Source organism: Microcebus murinus, chromosome 14, assembly GCF_040939455.1.
Source record: "Microcebus murinus isolate Inina chromosome 14, M.murinus_Inina_mat1.0, whole genome shotgun sequence".
NCBI classification, from domain to species: Eukaryota; Metazoa; Chordata; class Mammalia; order Primates; family Cheirogaleidae; genus Microcebus; species Microcebus murinus.
The window spans coordinates 55,464,626-55,484,241 of NC_134117.1; the positions used below are offsets into that span (position 1 = coordinate 55,464,626).

Sequence of the window (19,616 nt, forward strand, 5' to 3'; positions counted from 1 at the left end):
AGGTATGTGCACACGGAGGTGCCCCAAGGGAGTTGGGAGCCTGGTGCCTCGTCCACAACAGGCTTACTGTTCACTGGCAGTGGTGTCTCTGGTCTGGTGTCCACAGGTCTCTCCACCCGCTGGGGAGCCCACCAGCAGTCCGAGATGCAAGGGCGGGGGAAGTTAACTGCTCCACCTACCCCTGCTGCTGGTGACCAGGCTACTCGGGAGGTCTCCGCTTCCAGTCTCCTCTGCAACTTACTCCCGTGGAGTCTCCCGTAGTCTCTGGTACCCCTTCTTCCGACTCGTCTGATGTATGCTTGCTTGCTTGCTTTTTTCTTCTAATTTCTCCTAGAATCTGTCCTTTCTGCAGAGACACTCTGTCTGGGAGTGTTTCTCCTCCGCCATCTTGCTCCGTTTTCTGAAAATGGATTTTATGATTGTAGGTGGAAACACAAGACTCAAGCAAAACACTGGCTGAAAATAATGATGAATATGGAGCACCTAATTTGAACAGAGTGGAAGAACGTGATGAGCCAGTTTTACCTTATGTAAGTATCAAAAGTTTTATAAAAATCCGATTTTTTTAAAGACTTAAGTAAAGCCTAGGGAAAATGAGACCAGGGTTGGTTGACAAATGAGCCTCTTGCTGACCCAGTTCCCTGGTTGCTGACCATATTCCTAACTGATAGTCTGCTTTTTTGTGACGTGTGTCACTGGCATATCTATATCTAAAATTTAGGCCCTGAAACTTGCAAAACTCGCCCAAAATGTGTTCTTAAAATCATGTGTGAAATATTTAATCTTAAAATTCTGGGTGGTGGGGGAGTTACCATTTTATTTCTCAGTAGCAAACCCTAGGACCAAATAAATATCCTAATGACAGTGCATGCTTTTATGGTATATAAGTACATTTGTTTCCTTAACAAACATATCATGTCCTCTGTGTGCCAGGCACTGTGCCCAATGGTGTTGTGAATAAGGCAGTCTTATACATTGTAGGGCAGGGAACAGACAATTAGACAAGCATTTAATAGTCATTGTTAGAGTGACCAGGTAATTTATTGTCCAGACTGGTGTGTTTTTGAGGATGCTAGGAGAATATTAACAATTGAGCCATACCAGCAGGTGTAAACCAGGACTGTGGTGGCAGGAGTGTAGAGTGGGTGACTTTAATCAGTGTGTACTGACAAGGCAGGGCAGCTGTCACAGTCAAGGAAGCTTGGTCAGGGAAGGCTTCCCAGAGAAAGCCAATGAACTGTTATTGAGTGGTGGCGTGGGAGGCTGAGGATGGTGTTCCGGGCAGAGAGCAGAGAGGAGGTGGTCTGGAGGGAGTGAAGCAGGGAGGGTTGTGGGATGAGGCTGGGAGAAAGCACGGACCAGACCAAGTAAGGACTTGTAATTCCTGCTCAGGAGCTTAGATTGTATCCTAAAGGCAGTGGGGGCTGATATGTCCAGAACTGCGTGTTAGAAAGACCATCTGGCTACAGTAAGGCGAAGAGAGTGGAGAAGTTGGTCTGAGACCAGTTAGGAGGCCATGGTAGTAATGTAGAGAAACAAGACATAGACAGCCTGCAGCCAGTGGTGTTTTCAAGAGCTGTTCAGAACATGGAGCTGGGTGGACTTGGTGCTAGTCTGTTGTGAATACATTTTTATTAAATGTCTGCTATGATATGTCATAGTGCAAAATCACTGAGGGCATGGGCCAGTGGGATAGGTGCTCTGAGGGACAGAGAGGGAGACCTGATCTAGTCTGGATGAATCTTCTGGAAGAAGTGAAGCTCGAGATTAGCCCGAGATGAGCCCAGAGGAAGGAGAGAGCAAGATGTTTTCAAGGGACTGAAATAGTCAAAATTGTGGCTGGGTTGCATGGAGTCAGGAGAAAGGTGTGATTTATAGCTGGAGAGGTGGAGAAAGGCCAGGTCATGCTAGATTCCATGTGTTGCTAGGGATTTTGGACTTAAGTGCCTTGGTAGTTATTGAATGGATTTAAGGATTTGATCTGTGTTTTTATAAGGTGGAGATAGAATTAAAGAGGGGCAGGAATGGAAAAGGGAATCAACTTAGGAAGTGGTTTCAGTCATCCATTTGCCAGACAACCAGTGTTAGACAGCAGAGACAGAGAGAACTGAATGGATTTGAGATCGGCTCACAGGATAAGGGAGAAGGGGTCAGGAGAGATCCCAAATTCCTTCCCTCAGCAAATGAGCTATGAGTGTTACCATGTGATAAGTTGATGAACATTAGAAGAGGAAGTAGTTTTTTGAAAATGATGGGTTCAGTTGCAAAGATGTTGCCTTTGTGGGAGCTCTGAGATATGCAGGTGAAAATGGCCAAGACCAGTTGACGTATGCTGTGGGCCTAGAGGACAGGAAGGGAGCCCAGACAGGAGATATAAATTCAACAGTCATGGCCATATGTGATAGATGATACAAGGGGAGTGAGTCAATACCTAGGAGAGTGTGCAGTGTGTGCAGGCCTGGGGGCTCAGGGAGAAACCATTAGAGATCCCAATGTTTAAGGGGTGGCCACAGGAAGAGAATCTAAGAAGAATGAGAAAGCATAGCAAGAGAAATAGAAGAAGGGATGGAATAATAACTACCTTGAGAGCATAATTTATGATGATATTCTATTTAAATATTATTTGAAATTGTCTGAAACTCTTGGCTTCATTCCCATAGTCACATAGAAATTACCTAAACTCTGTTTTCTTTGGCTTGTACCTATTGGCAGTTCTAATTGTATTAAAGCAAATTTACTTCTTTTTTTTTTTTTTTTTTTTTATTTTCATCCAACCAAAAATTTACTTCTTATTTTACTTTTGGTTTCATTAAACATTGGTCAAGATATGTAGGAACAACCAACCTAACAGCAATAAATTCTTATGCTTGTTTCAAGTTTCAGTTTGTGATGTCCCCAGTTTGTATGTTTTTCCTCCAAACTTGAACTCTACTTTTTTTCCTCTGAAGTGGGCTTTACACGTAGGCTTGAAGGGTAGCCTTAACATGTAGTATTGTATCCCCTAGTGCAACTGGTTATGTGTATGATTCCATTGGGAAAATGGGAGAGTTTGCTGAAACAACCAAAAGGGGCAAAGGGAGACAAGCTGACATAGCGTGTGCATCTGTGTGTGAGCAAGATGGCCTGAGAGGCAAGTTGCTGTCTGTGGACAAGGCCACCACTGTGCAGGGCTCAGGAGTATTCAGCATGCTCTATACATGGCGTCTCTTCCTGGGAGTGAACTGCAAACTTTCCCCAATTTGCTGGGAGGTGATGCTTTGTAGAGCCACTTAATCTACACTTAGGTGGTGGGGCTTGGAAGGGGAAGGAGCTCACTCTCCTGCTTAGTTTGTTCATCCACACCCAGGAACAGATGTGGAGGCTTCCCCTTCCTCCCTCTCTGCCCAACTGGGTCACCAGTGACCCCCCTTCCTCTTTGGGGTCTATCAAAACCCGGCATATTGTAGGATGTTTCCACATAGAGTGAATCAAATGGGACCAAACAAAGTTTTGGGGTGTGAAGAAACGGGGTGCTTTCCAGAATAATGAGGGAGGTCAAATACTTGGGCAGCTGTTAAAGGGAAGATCTCACTGGCTACAGGCCACACACTCTTGGTCCTTTGACGTTTTAGATGTATCCTTGGATTGGTGGGAGAACCTTGCTTCCTTTACAAAATTCTTCTGAATCTAAGTCTATGGTATGTGTCCTTTCTGTTCTTAAAGGCACCTGTATGAAAGCACAAATGCCAGAAGCAGACGCCTGTCTTTTTAGATTTTGTGTTTGTTTATAATATACTTTTCCTGAGGCAGTGAGAACAGAATAGCCCAGTTGCTAAAATGGTGCTATGGTTGAATGCGTCCCCCAAAGTTCGTGTGTTGGAAACTTAATCCCCAATGCAACAGTGTTGGGAGGTGGGGCCTTAAAGAGGTGATCAGGTCATGAGGGCTGTGCTCACACGAGTGGATTAAGTGGGTTAGTTAGCGTGAGAGTGGGCTTGTGGTAAAGGAAGTTGGGCCCGCTCTTGCTCTCTCGCTCTTCCACCTTCCGCCATGGGATGATGCCACAGGAAGCCTCTCACCAGATGCGGCCCCTCGACCTTGGACTTCCTAGCCTCTAGAACTGTAAGAAATAAATTTATTTTCTTTATAGATTACCTAGTCTGTGGTATTCTGTAATAGCAACCCACAATGGAGGGCCAGCCAGCCAGCTGGTGTGTAGTGGGGTGTAAAGGAGAAGGTCAGAGCTTCTTCTGGTTGCTCTCAGTGCCCCAGAGAGTGGGAGAGCAGGAGGCTGCCTGTTTTGGGGACACTAGAACTGGCACAATTAATGTATTTTTCAGGAGGCTTGCAGCTGAGCCACATAATTAATGTATACAAGATAATGAACTTACTCTGAAGTGTCATCCTCATTAAAAATATTTAGGTATAGGCCATTGTGAACAGCAAATAAACAACAAAAACATAAGCTTTTGAAAATTAATTTTGTTTGAAAATGAAATTAAACCAAGTATTCAGATATTAATGCATTGAATCAAGTTTATTTCTAATCATGTATCTTTTTCTTGTTTTATGTTTTATTTCAGCATATTATGGGGGTATAAATGTTTAGGTTGCATATATTGCCTTTGCCCCACCTGAGTCAGAGCTTCAAGCATGTCCATCCCACAGACGGTGTGCACCACACCCATTAGGTGTGAATATACCCATCCCCTCCTTCCCCCTCCACCTGCCTGACACCCAGTGAATCTTACTACTATATATGCACATGGTGAGTACATGTGGTGCTTGTTTTTCCATTCTTGTGATACTTCACTTAGTAGAATGGGCTCCAGCTCTATCCAGGATAATGCCAGAGGTGCCAGATCACGATTGTTTTTTGTGGCTGAGTGGAACTCCATGGTACACATATACTACATTCTATTAATCCACTCATGTATTGGTGGGCACTTAGGTTGTTTCCACATCTTTGCAATTATAAATTGTGTTGCTGTAAACATTCAAGTGCAGATGTCTTTTTCATGGAATGTCTTTTTTACCTTTGAGTAGATGCCCAGTAATGGGATTGCTGGATCAAATGGTAGTTCTACGTGTAGCTCTTTGAAGTATGAAATTATAACTATTTCTGCTACCACTAGATGTCACAGAGAATCAATTTTTAAAAGACTCTTGCAGTGATTTTGAAAGATTTCTTTATATATAGAAATAAGGTTTTTTAATATTTACAAGTATAAAGAACAACTTTTAAATTTAAAAATTATTGTAGGCCGGGCGTGGTGGCTCACGCCTGTAATCCTAGCACTCTGGGAGGCCGAGGCGGGCAGATTGCTCAAGGTCAGGAGTTCGAAACCAGCCTGAGCAAGAGCAAGACCTCGTCTCTACTATAAATAAAAAAGAAATTAATTGGCCAACTAATATACATAGAAAAAATTAGTGGGCATGGTGGTGCATGCCTGTAGTCCCAGCTACTAGGGAGGCTGAGGCAGGAGGATCACTGGAGCCCAGGAGTTTGAGGTTGCTGTGAGCTAGGCTGACGCCACGGCACTCACTCTAGCCTGGCAACAAAGTGAGACTCTGTCTCAAAAAAAAAAAAAAAAAAAAAAATTATTGTAAACTAGTTCAGATATCCAGAAGAGTACACAAAATATCAGCAATGTCTTTTATCCCCAACCAGGGTTAACAAATATTACTTTTACTTTTTAAAAAATTGACATGTTTTTTAAAAATAAAATCTTACTGCTCATGTTCTCTCTGAACTCCTCCTCCATCTCATTCCCCTCATTTCTGCCCATAGACAGCTATTATCTTGAGATCAGTGGGTGTAATTCCCAGTTATACATCCTTGATGTTTTTATACAAATGTACATTTATTTATCCAGAAATAAGATAGTTTCTGGGGGGTGAGAGTTGAACTTGATGTTAAATGGTATCATACCATAGTTGTCATTCTGCAACTTGCTTTCTTCATTAAGCATTATATTCTTAAGATTTATCCCAGCTGATAGATGTATTAATATATCCACCTCATTTATTTTAACTGCTGCGTAATATACCATTGTATCCATTCTTCTATTGGTAGGTGTTTAGATGGTTTTAAATACTTTATTTCTATAAATACATACATCTATGTGTATATCTCTGTGGAAATGTGTCCATTTGAGGAAATGAGATGTTTGCACATTATCCCTTGATCTCAAGTGACATCGTACTAGTAAACCAAGGTCTGCCAGACACACCTTTCTGGAGAATGTTATCAACCACAATGTCCCTAGGATTCTTCTGATGCAGTCTCCTGTTGGAACAGGAGAACTAATGTGTGAAGTTTCTCTGTTTGTTCTTAACACATTGACTGCCACACTAGAAACATTTGCCACGGTGTTTTATTACAAACATAGAATAAAAACTTGGAAAACCAAATGATCCTTTCTAATTTAATCAGAAATTTAATGAAAAATGAAATTTATTTACTTGTATTCATTTAATCCACATTTTTAGAATTAATTTGTCAATATTAATTGTGACAGTGAGAACATCAACAAGTCAGATTTTCACGAACCAACTGCAGGGTTTTGCCCAGATTTTGCTTCACCAGGCCCTGGGCTTAAAACTGGCTCAAAACTAGCTCAAAACTATCTCATGTGTTATAACTCACATGACAATTAAAGTGTTAAACTTTAGCATGTATCCAAATCTGCTGGAGGGTTTCTTTAAAAATGCACTCCCATTTAAGTCATTAAATTGGGGCTGGGGCTGGAGAATTTGCATTTCTAAGAAGCTCCCAGGTGCTGCTGCTACTGCTGGTCAGCACCAGCACTTTGGAAAATGTTGCTCTAGAGTATATAAGGCACACTTGTGCAATGCCTGGGGCACAGGTTGTGACCATTCTCAAGCTACTTGATAATGCTAGATTGCTTTCCCAAGTGGTCACATGAGGTTATAATCCTGCCAGCAGGATGTAGGTTGTTCCATCAATACAAGAGTGGATTAATAAAATGTGGTATATGTATACCATGTAGTACTATTCAGCTTTAAGAAACAATGGTGTTATATAATATCTCTAGTATATTCCTGGATAGAGCTGGAACCCATCCTACTAAGTGAAGTATCTCAAGAATGGAAAAACAAACACCACATGTACTCACCAGAAAATTGGTATTAACGGATCAACACCTAAGTGGACATATAGGAATAACATTTATCGGGTGTCAGGCACATGGGAGGGGGAGGAGGGTATGGGTATATATACAAACATAATGGGCCTGGCGTGGTGGCTCACGCCTATAATCCTAGCACTCTCAAAGGCTGAGGCAGGCGGATTGCTCGAGGTCCAGAGTTCAAAACCAGCCTGAGCGAGACCCTGTCTCTACTAAAAATAGAAAGAAATTAATTGGCCAACTAAAATATATATATAAAAAATTAGCCGGGCATGGTGGCACATGCCTGCCGTCCCAGGTACTCAGGAGACTGAGGCAGTGGGATGGCTTGAGCCCAAGAGTTTGAGGTTGCTGTGAGCTAGGCTGATGCCAGGGCACTCTCTCTAGCCTGGGCAACAAAGTGGGACTCTGTCTCAAAAAAAAAACACAAAACACATAATGAGTTGAGATGTGCAAGGTTTGGGGGATGATCACACTTGAAGCTCTGACTCGAGGGGGGATGGGGGCATGGGCAATATATGTAACCTTAACATTTGTACCCCATAATATGCTGAAATTTTAAAAAATGTCTATACAACCTAAAGTAATCTACAGATTGAACTTAATCCCTACAAAAATTCCAATGACATTCTTCACAGAAATAGAAAAAAATTCTAAAATTTAAGTAGACCCATGAAAGATCTTGAATAGTCAAAGCAGTCCCGAAAAAGAAAAGCAAAGTTGGAGATATCACACTATCTGATTAAAAATTATATCACAGAGCTACAATAACTAAAACGACATGGTGCTGGCATAAAGTTGGTCACATGGAACAATGGAAGAGAATATAGAGACCAGGAAGAAACCCAAGCATATACAGTCAGTTTTCAAAAAGGCCTGTAAAAAGACACAATAGGGAAAGGATAGTCTCTTCAATAGTGTTGGGACAACTGGATATCCACCTGAAATGAATGAAACTCGATCCTAGTCTTGCAACATACACACGAATCATTCAGAATGGATTAAAGACCTAAATGTAAGACCCGAATCTGCAAAACTCCTAGAAGAAAACATAGTATGAGAAAAGCTCTTTGACATTGGTCTTGGCAATAATTTTTTTGCAGATAATACAAAAGCACAGGAAACAAACGGAAAAATAAACAAGTGGAATTGGATCAAATTAAAATGCTTCTGCACATCAAAGGAAACAACCAAATGAAAAAGCAGCCTATGGATTGGGAGAAAATATTTGTGAACCATATATCTGACAAAGTGTTAAAATTCAAAATATATAAGGAGCTCAAACTGGCTACCAAAAAAAAAGTAACCCAATTAAAAAATGGACAAAAGACCTGAATAAAGATTTCTCCAAAGAAGACCTAAAAATGGCCAACAGCAAAAAAGATGCTCAGTATCACTAGTCATCAGGGAAAATCAAGTCAAATCGCTGTGAGATACCACCTCAAGCTTGTTAGGATGGCTGTCATCAATGAGAGGAGATAATGAGTGTTGGTGAGGGTGTGGAGAAAGGGGAACTCTGTACAGTTGGTGAGAATAGCTGGTGCAGCTGTTATATAAACAGTAGGAGGTATGTCAAAAAGTTAAGAATAGAACTACTTCATGACTCTTCGATCCCTCTTCTGAGTATGTATCCAAAGGAAATGAAGTCAGCACCTCATAGAGATGATCTACACTGCCATGTCCATTGCAGCATTATTTACAACAGCCAAGATAACAGAAGCAACCTAAATGTCTGTCAAGAGATGAATGGATAAAGAAATTGTGATATCTACCTATCTATCTATGTATCTGTCTATCTCATGTATATAATATATATATATAACTCATATATATGTGTCACATATGTATGTGTATATAAAGGAATATTCAGCTTTAAAAAAAGAAGGAAGTCCTGCCATTTGTGACAACATGAATGAAACTGAAGAACATTATGTTAAGTAAAATAAGCCAGACACAAAACAAAAAATACTGCATGATCTCTCTTATATGTGGAAATCTAAAAAAAAAAAGTTGAATAAAGGCACAAGGTTGCAGTTATGTAGGATGAGTAAATACAGAGATCTAAGGTACAACAGGAGGACTATAGTGAACAATATTGTATACAGGAAAATTTTTAAGAAAGTAGGTTTTAGGCGAGGCGCGGTGGCTCACACCTCTAATCCTAGCATTCTGGGAAGCCAAGGCGGGCTGATTGCTCGAGGTCAGGAGTTCAAAACCAGCCTGAGCAAGAGCAAGACCTCCGTCTCTACTATAAATAGAAAGAAATTAATTGGCCAACTAATATATATATAGAAAAAATGAGGCGGGCATGGTGGTGCATGCCTGTAGTCCCAGCTACTTGGGAGGCTGAGGCAGCAGGATTGCTTGAGCCCAGGAGTTTGAGGTTACTGTGAGCTAGGCTGACACCACGGCACTCACTCTAGCCTGGGCAACAAAGCGAGACTCTGTCTCAAAAAAAAAAAAAAAAAGAAAGTAGGTTTTAGGTGCTGTTACCATAAAAAAGTAACTGTGTGAAATGATGGGTATGTTAAATTGCTTACCTGTAGTAATCCTTTCACTGTATATATATTTATATTTATATATATGTCTGTATACATATACTCATGCTGTATATACCTTAAATTTATACAATGAAAACATAAAACTTGGCTGTGAGCTCAAAACTTCACAATAAAACATTACCACTGTTAAGTCGTGGAACTGCTGTGTGGTAGGACAAGTTAGGATACATTCAGCTTCTTCTTCTGACAGCAGTTCACAGAACTGATGATGGTCAAGTTTACAAGAGTGAATGAAGGTCAGGGTTGACAATACTGGCTCAGTAACACATGACAGATTCAAATATTTTCTGTAGAGTAGCTGCTGTTGAATAATATGATGAATACTCACAGGCTTTAAACACTCTATTTTCTCATAAGTTTGTAAATTTGCTCGGCTCATCCTTTTTCTATTCCACACATTTTTTTTTCTTTTTGAGACAAGGTCTTACTGTGTCGCCCTGTCTAGAGTGCAGTGGTGCAAGTATAACTCACTGCAACCTCAAAGTCCTGGGCTCAAGCAATCCTCCTGCCTCAGCCTCCCCATTAGCTGGGACTACAGGCATGCACCACCATGCCTGGTTAATTTTTCTATTGTTTGTAAAGATGGGGTCTTGCTCTTGCTCAGGCTGGTCTCAAACTCCTGGCCTTGAACAGTCTTCCCACCTCGGCCTCCCAGAGTGCTAGGATTATAGGCGTGAGCCACTACAGACATTCCCAAGACTGGGAACATTTTTTTTTTTTAATCAACATTGGTTATAACACATCTTAGCAGATTTCACTTCGGTTGTATTAAATTAGTGTTTCTCAACTTCTTTGAAAATATTCTTGTTTTCAATTCTTTTATGAAGACTATTTGTAGAGACTGGTTCTTCAATCCTTTCAGACTCAGCATCAACTCTTTAAATAAACAACTGAGCAGTGTTGGGAACATCTGCCTCCTCATCAAGAGCCAAGGAAAACCACTCAAAATCATATGCCTTCTCTTCTTTTTTTGAGACAGAGTCTCACTCTGTTGCCTGGGTTAAAGTGCTGTGGCGTCAGCCTAGCTCATAGCAACCTCAAACTCCAGGGCTCAAGCGATCCTCCTGCTTCAGCCTCTCGAGTAGCTGGGACTACAGGCATGTGCCACCATGCCCAGCTAATTTTTCTATATATTTTTAGTAGACCAATTAATTTGTTACTATTTTTAGTATAGACAGGGTCTCGCTCTTGCTCAGGCTGCTTTCTAACTCCTCACCTTGAGCGATCCACCCACCTTGGCCTCCCAGAGTGCTAGGATTATAGGCGTGAGCCAACCGCGCCCAGTCTCTTATTTTCTATTGATTATCGATGTTCCCAATGTCAACTCTTTGAACAAATGTTCTCACCAAAAGGCTAAAATCTTAAACAAGCTTAGTTTTTTCTTGACACATTTTTTTGGCCACTGAAATCAAACATGTTTTAATTAACTCACCATTGGTAAATGTCTTTCCTTGCTTGGATAACACATCAGCTACTTGGAGGCTTACTTCTGTTGCAGCCTTACTTTCATTTTTAATTTTTGTGAAGAAATTCTTCTGTGATAATTCTGTTTTAAGTTTTCTAATTTTTCTGACCTTTGCTTCCATGTGAGTTGGCAATATTGTAATGAGTGCTTAGTCTGGTAATGCTGATGCTTATTGTATTCTTTTAGCACAGTGTCATTGTATAATAAAAGCCATATTTTGCCATTTAATTTGATAACAAAATAATCTACACTCCATTTTGCTTTAAAAGTGGGACAGAGTTCACCTTTTGTTTCGATATGATGAATATAATTTTTAAAACGTCAGAGTATAGTGATAGTGTAGCGCTACAAACGTTGTACTGATGTCACCAATTTGTAGTGTGCTGAGCAGCAGGGCAAAGCGATGACAGTGCCTCCATGTATGGTCTCTGTTGCAACTACTCCACTCGGCTGTTATAGTGCAAAAGCAGAGATAGACAATAGACAGTACATAAGCACAGGAGCATGGCTTTGTCTCAGTAAAACTTTAAGGATACTGAAATTTGAATTTAATATACTATTATTTTTTATCTCTTATTTTTCTTTCTCTTTTTGATGGACATTATCTTGAAATTATAATATTTATATGTCATGAAACATTATTCTTTTGATTTTTTCCAACCATTTAAAACTATAAAAACCTTTCTTAGCTCATGGACTGTACAAAAACAGACTTTATTGCTGACCCCTACCAGTGTGACATATATATTGAGTTGGGACCAAATACATTGTTGGTTATCCATGATTTCAGATAATATTCTTAAGATTTTCTGACCCACTGTTCTACAACCAACGTTTGGCTATATGAAGACCCATCTATGCTTAAAGAGATTTTGTCTGAGAAAATTCCTGTAATCTCATTTTTAACTTCAGGAAGAACAGAGAAAAATGACTTGATTTTGTACAAATTATGCTTCCTACAATTAGCAATTAAGGAAGCTTCCTTTTTAAAATTTTGTGCTTTAGGAAGCATTGACAGAAACCTAGAGAATTAGGTGGCTGTGATCATTTATTTTTGTAAGTTTATTAAATTAGGTGGTTATAAACTTAATTATCTTGCAGTTAATTTGACTATATAATATGACATTTATTTCTGAATATTCAGCAACAGCTGACATTCCAGCAGAAGTTGGAGAGACAGAGACTAGAAGAACTACGGAGAGCTCAAGAACAATTAGAGAAGGTAATTTGAAGTTTTATAAATGTCTATTTTATTTAAAACTTCTTAGAATCCTCAACCTGTTTCTTCCAGCTATTATGGCAGAAAGATCATGGACTTCATAATCAATCTAAAGACCTGTTACACATTACCTGTGTATCTTCAACAGATTAGTAACCTTTTTCCTTCTTGGTTTCCCTATTTGGAAATTAGGGATAGCAGGATAATGTTATCACAATATCTCATTGGATTGTTGTAATGATCAGGTGTGATCATGTATGTGAAACTTCTTTGTGAGCAGTAGAGTTCTCTAATAGTGATACCCTCAACATTCTAGTCAAAAGTTAGGTGTTCTTAATGATGGTCGCTGGTGTTGAAGTTTGAGTTCTTTGTAATATTGAGGATATTCTGATCTCTGAGACAACAGTACATCTCTTCATGTTAGATGTATTAATAATGATTTACATTTAAAAATATGTTTTTAAACATATTTTTGGATTCTTCATGCGTTTCATTAAAATAAACTATGCAGTAACTTATTTCTAAAAAGCCCATCTTCATCGATTTTGTCTATATACTGTGAAGCCTCTAGTTTGACCAGTATTCCCTGGTATCCAAAAGGTATATGTCATATAGACTAAACATCTGGTTGACTGAGTTTATAGCCAATATCTCTTACTCAAATGATGCTCCCATTATTTATTTCATTAAATTGGAAAAAGAAAATTAAAATTAAAAGCAAGCAGGTTTTACAGAATATGTTCAATATGTTTATTAATGCTTAGATGAGAGCATCATTATTTAAAGCAATTTTTAAAAGTGTGAAGGCGAATTAAATTTAAAAAAGGATTTTAAAGGATAAATTGAAGCCCTATACATAGTTTTGAAAAGTACAAATGTTGATGTTTTCTTAGTCTGAGTGTAGCCGGAGCATATGGATATGCACATACGGACACACACATTTAAGAATCTTCTTTCTCTTTCATTAAAATTCACAGAGAATGGTAAATGTTTAAGGTGATGGATATCTTAATTACCCTGACTTGATCATTATACACAGTATGCTTTTATCAAAATATCACATGCACCCCATAAATATGTACAACTACTATGTATTCATAAAAATTAAAACAATTCAATTACCTAAGTTGAAAAAGAAAAGGAAAAACAGGAACATGTGTCAAGAAGACAATGATCAAAATAAGGAAATTTAAAGTATTTTTTTTTAGATGACCTGATAGCTATATTTGAATGCTTAGAAGTCTATAGGAAGGATCAGTCTCTGCTTTGCAGCTCCAGGGTGTTGCATTCATATTATTTCATTATCTCCCGGCATCATCAGCCTGTATGACCAGAGTCACAGACTTTAATGATTCACATTCCCACTGGCTTATCATCCCTTACTCCCTGTCCCCCGCCCACAGTACCCCTGCTTCACCCATTGCTCAGAGATAAGTCCATTCATGTCTTTTGCCTTGGCCTTCTTGTGGCTGCTGACACACAACTTAGATATCACTTGCAAAAGGAAATTCACTTGAAGGATCCTGGTTTGAAGAAAGAGTTCAACATGTACGCTGTGAAGGACTCTTGGTACAATTGGGCCTTCCAGAGCTTTGGGAGCAAGAGAATCAGATGCGACCAGGCTCTCGCCTCTGCTGCCCTCTAGAGGTCAGTCTCAGTCTCTCTCAGAGTGGCTGGTTCGCCTCACATGGGGAGAAACGTGGTCCTTCATGGCTCCCGAGACTCGCAGCGCTGTGGCTCCTACGGTAATCTAAGAGGCATGGATTCTATTTTTTGGCTTCAGTTAAGAAAAAAATCTTGGGGAAGGATTCTGACCAGTTTAGTCTGTGTGAAATATCCATCCTTGTGGCTGGGGTACATTATCTATCCTATCAGAACATTGATGTTCCTACTGTAGCCTGTGGATATGGGGATAAGAAGTTACCAGGTGATCCTTTTGTGGTTCCTGAGCGTGGATTGGTTTTTCACGCGCATGCGTGAGATGCGCAGCCCTCAAACCTTGCTGCAACTTACAGCACAGTACCCTTCTTACGTGGGGGTGAAAAAAAAAAAGAAGTTACCAGAATAATGGACTGGTCTTGGGAAAACAGTACCATATATGTCCCTGCAATTAGGGTGGTCATATGTATGATCACGAGATCACTAATCTTCCAACAGCCAGACAAATCAGCTCAGGATCAGTTAGATCACCCGGCTGCCCTGGAGTGAAAAGATGGGTGCCCCAAGGCTTGGCTTGGCTAGAGGAACATCTTCACACTCAGAAAGAGGCCTGCCCTTCTGGGCAGGACATTGCTACTGTACTGTTCAGAGTGTCGTAGAGGGCAGTGCTCAGGTACGACGGAGAAGATTTATGCATTTGGTAGTGACTTGGGCCGGATTAGTGCCTTCAAAAATATTCTTTCATACTATGTGCAAAACTCAACTCTAAGTTCTCTTTAAAATCTCCTCTTCTAACAATGTATTCGAATTTTTATTTTGCCACTTTTCCCATTTGCTGATAATTTGGCTTCAGTTGAAATGTTTCAGTCCATTTTATTTTTAAAAAGTTTTATAAATTTTACATATAAAACAGTATCTTCTATTAGTATAGAGTATTAAATAAGGCTATGATCTTCAGTTTTGTGATAAGTTTATTCATATCACTCCTCACAGAGTGATAGCATTTTTGTTTTCAATTGATCATGGCATTATGTAAAAATAAAAATGCTTAAAAATTAAACATGGAATCAAAATGAAGCATATTCTAAATATTTTTTCATTTTTATATATTAAAGGAGATGAAAATGAATATGGAAAATATGAGTAGGAGTGAAGATGCTTCTCATTCAGAGGTGAGAAGAAAAAGTCATTCTCTGTTACATGAAATGAATGAGTATTCTGGAATGTAAAGCTTAATTTTGATGCATTAGTAGCTAAATTTTCAATAAGGATATAAAAACAGCTAGTCTAAATATATATTCCAGTAATAATAACAAGTCATAAATATGTGCTTTGAAGCAAAATCTCAAAGGGAATAACAATTGGACATTCATTTTATGTTTGTATTCTTAAGAACTAGAATATTGCGAGATACTGAATATATAATCACTTATAAGTATTTTGAATTTTTGCACGTATTTTTATAAGTTTTAGCATTTATTCCTAGAATTCTCTTGTCATTAACAGGTATTGGTTAATTCCATTAATTAGCAATGCTGCATTTTGATGTAATTTAGAAATGTTTTACAAAATTGAAAGAAAAGTCATACACTAATTGTGAAGGTGATTTTTGTTTTTGAGAGAGTCTCACCAGCTAGAGTGCAGTGACATCGACATAGCCCACTACAACCTCTCATACTCCTGGACTCAAGTGATCCTCCTGCCTCAGCCTCCTATGCAGCTAGAACTATAGGCATTCACCACCACAGCCAATTAATTTTTTAATTCTTTGTAGAGATAGGGTGTCACTCTTGTTAGGGTAGTCTCAAACCCCTGACCATAAGTGATCCTCCTTCTCAGCCTCCCAGAGTGCTAGGGTTATAGGTTTGAGTCTGTGCTTGGCCCAGAATTGTGAAGGCACTTAAAAGTGAAAATGGATTTTATGATTGTAGGAGGCAGCACAAAACTCAAGCAAAACACTGGATGAAAATAATGATGAATATGTAGCACCTAATTTGAACAGAGTGGAAGAACTTGATGAGCCAGTGTTATCTGATGTAAGTATCAAAATGTTTTGTAAAAATCAGATTTTTTAAAGACTTAGGTAAAGCCGAGGGAAAATGAGACCAGGGTTGGTTGACAAATGAACCTCTTGCTGACCCAGTTCCCTGGTTGCTGACCATATTCCTAACTGACAGTCTGCTTTTTTGTGACATGTGTCACTGGCATATCTGTATCTAAAATTTAGGCCCTGAAACTTGCAAAACTCGCCCAAAATGTGTTCTTAAAATCATGTGTGAAATATTTAATCTTAAAATTCTGGGTGGTGGGGGAGCTACCATTTTATTTCTCAGTAGCAAACCCTATGACCAAATAAATATCCTAATGACAGTGCATGCTTTTATAGTATATAAGTACATTTGATCCCTTAACAAACATATCATGTCCTCTGTGTGCCCTGCACTGTGCCCAATGGTGTTGTGAATAAGGCAGTCTTATACCTTGTAGGGCAGGGAACAGACAATTAGACAAGCGTTTAATAGTCATTGTTAGAGTGACCAGGTAATTTATTGTCCAGACTGGTGTGTTTTTGAGGATGCTAGGAGAATATTAACAATTGAGCCATACCAGCAGGTGTAAACCAGGACTGTGGTGGCAGGAGTGTAGAGTGAGTGACTTTAGTCAGTGTGTACTGACAAGGCAGGGCAGCTGGCACAGTCAAGGAAGTTTGGTCAGGAAAGGCTTCCCAGATAAAGTCAGTGACCTGTTACTGAATGGTGACGTGGGAGGCTGAGGATGGTGTTCCGGGCAGAGAGCAGAGAGGAGGTGGTCTGGAGGGAGTGAAGCAGGGAGGGTTGTGGGATGAGGCTGGGAGAAAGCACGGACCAGACCAAGTAAGGACTTGTAATTCCTGCTCAGGAGCTTAGATTGTATCCTAAAGGCAGTGGGGGCTGATATGTCCAGAACTGCGTGTTAGAAAGACCATCTGGCTACAGTAAGGCGAAGAGAGTGGAGAAGTTGGTCTGAGACCAGTTAGGAGGCCATGGTAGTAATGTAGAGAAACAAGACATAGACAGCCTGCAGCCAGTGGTGTTTTCAAGAGCTGTTCAGAACATGGAGCTGGGTGGACTTGGTGCTAGTCTGTTGTGAATACATTTTTATTAAATGTCTGCTATGATGTGTCACAGTGCAAAATCACTGAGGGCATGGGCCAGTGGGATAGGTGCTCTGAGGGACAGAGAGGGAGACCTGATCTAGTCTGGATGAATCTTCTAGAAGAAGTGAAGCTCGAGATTAGCCCGAGATGAGCCCAGAGGAAGGAGAGAGCAAGATGTTTTCAAGGGACTGAAATAGTCAAAATTGTGGCTGGGTTGCATGGAGTCAGGAGAAAGGTGTGATTTATAGCTGGAGAGGTGGAGAAAGGCCAGGTCATGCTGGGTCCATGTGTTGCTAGGGATTTTGGACTTAAGTGCCTTGGTAGTTATTGAATGGATTTAAGGATTTGATCTGTGTTTTTATAAGGTGGAGATAGAATTGGAGAGGGGCAGGAATGGAAAAGGGAATCCACTTAGATGGTGGTTGTGGTCATCCACTTGCAAGACAACCAGGGTTTGACAAGCAGAGACAGAGAGAACTGAGTGGATTTGAGATCGGCTCACAGGATAAGGGAGAAGGGGTCAGGAGAGATCCCAAATTCCTTCCCTCAGCAAATGAGCTATGAGTGTTACCATGTGATAAGTTGATGAACATTAGAAGAGGAAGTAGTTTTTTGAAAATGATGGGTTCAGTTGCAAAGATGTTGCCTTTGTGGGAGCTCTGAGATATGCAGGTGAAAATGGCCAAGACCAGTTGACGTATGCTGTGGGCCTAGAGGACAGGAAGGGAGCCCAGACAGGAGATATAAATTCAACAGTCATGGCCATATGTGATAGATGATACAAGGGGAGTGAGTCAATACCTAGGAGAGTGTGCAGTGTGTGCAGGCCTGGGGGCTCAGGGAGAAACCATTAGAGATCCCAATGTTTAAGGGGTGGCCACAGGAAGAGAATCTAAGAAGAATGAGAAAGCATAGCAAGAGAAATAGAAGAAGGGATGGAATAATAACTACCTTGAAAGCATAATTTATGATCACATTCTACTTTAATATTATTTGAAATTGTCTGAAACTCTTGGCTTCATTCCCATAGTCACATAGAAATTACCTAAACTCTGTTTTCTTTGGCTTGTACCTTTTGGCAGTTCTAATTGTATTAAAGCAAATTTACTTTTTATTTTGCTTTTAGGTTTCATTAAACATTGATCAAGATTTGTAGGAACAACGAACCTAAGAGCAATAAATTCTTATGCTTGTTTCTAATCGTGAGGTCCCCAGTTTGTATGTTTTTTCTCCAAACTTCAACTCTACTTCTTTTTTTCTCTGAAGTCGGCTTTACACATAGGCTTGAAGGGTAGCCTTAACATGTAGTATTGTATCCCCTAGTGCAACTGGTTATGTGTATGTTTCCATTGGGAAAATGGGAGAGTTTGCTGAAACAACCAAAAGGGGCAAAGGGAGACAAGCTGACATAGCGTGTGCATCTGTGTGTGAGCAAGATGGCCTGAGAGGCAAGTTGCTGTCTGTGGACAAGGCCACCACTGTGCAGGGCTCAGGAGTATTCAGCATGCTCTATACATGGCGTCTCTTCCTGGGAGTGAACTGCAAACTTTCCCCAATTTGCTGGGAGGTGATGCTTTGTAGAGCCACTTAATCTACACTTAGGTGGTGGGGCTTGGAAGGGGAAGGAGCTCACTCTCCTGCTTAGTTTGTTCATCCACACCCAGGAACAGATGTGGAGGCTTCCCCTTCCTCCCTCTTTGCCCAACTGGGTCACCAGTGACCCCCCTTCCTCTTTGGGGTCTATGAAGTCCAGGCATGTTGTAGGATGTTTCCACATAGAGTGAATCAAATGGGACCAAACAAAGTTTTGGGGTGTGAAGAAACGGGGTGCTTTCCAGAACAATGAGGGAGGTCAAATACTTGGGCAGCTGTTAAGGGGAAGATCTCACTGGCTACAGGCCACACACTCTTGGTCCCTTTGACGTTTTAATGTATCCTTGGATTGGTGGGAGAACATTACTTCCTTTACAAAATTCTTCTGAATCTAAGTCTATGGTATGTGTCCTTTCTGTTCTTAAAGGCACCTGTATGAAAGCACAAATGCCAGAGGCAGACGCCTGTCTTTTTAGATTTTGTGTTTGTTTATAATATACTTTTCCTGAGGCAGTGAGAACAGAATAGCCCAGTTGCTAAAATGGTGCTATGGTTGAATGCGTCCCCCAAAGTTCGTGTGTTGGAAACTTAATCCCCAATGCAACAGTGTTGGGAGGTGGGGCCTTAAAGAGGTGATCAGGTCTTGAGGGCTGTGCTCACACGAGTGGATTAAGTGGGTTAGTTAGCGTGAGAGTGGGCTTGTGGTAAAGGAAGTTGGGCCCGCTCTTGCTCTCTCGCTCTTCCACCTTCTGCCATGGGATGATGCCACAGGAAGCCTCTCACCAGATGCGGCCCCTCGACCTTGGACTTCCTAGCCTCTAGAACTGTAAGAAATAAATTTATTTTCTTTATA

At 40.3% G+C, this 19,616-nt stretch overlaps 1 long non-coding RNA gene and 1 other non-coding gene across 2 annotated transcripts; both read left to right on the top strand.

The window, feature by feature from the left end:
* The first annotated feature begins 14,305 nt into the window (after positions 1 to 14,305).
* LOC142875836 (small nucleolar RNA U13) lies at positions 14,306 to 14,408 on the top strand. The gene has a single exon (XR_012923116.1). It is a non-coding gene; the product is annotated as a small nucleolar RNA U13 (small nucleolar RNA).
* A 740-nt stretch (positions 14,409 to 15,148) lies between these two features.
* LOC142875649 (uncharacterized) lies at positions 15,149 to 18,369 on the top strand. The gene is made up of 3 exons (XR_012922970.1): positions 15,149 to 15,206; positions 15,966 to 16,070; positions 18,297 to 18,369. It is a non-coding gene; the product is annotated as an uncharacterized LOC142875649 (long non-coding RNA).
* The last annotated feature ends 1,247 nt before the right edge of the window (positions 18,370 to 19,616 follow it).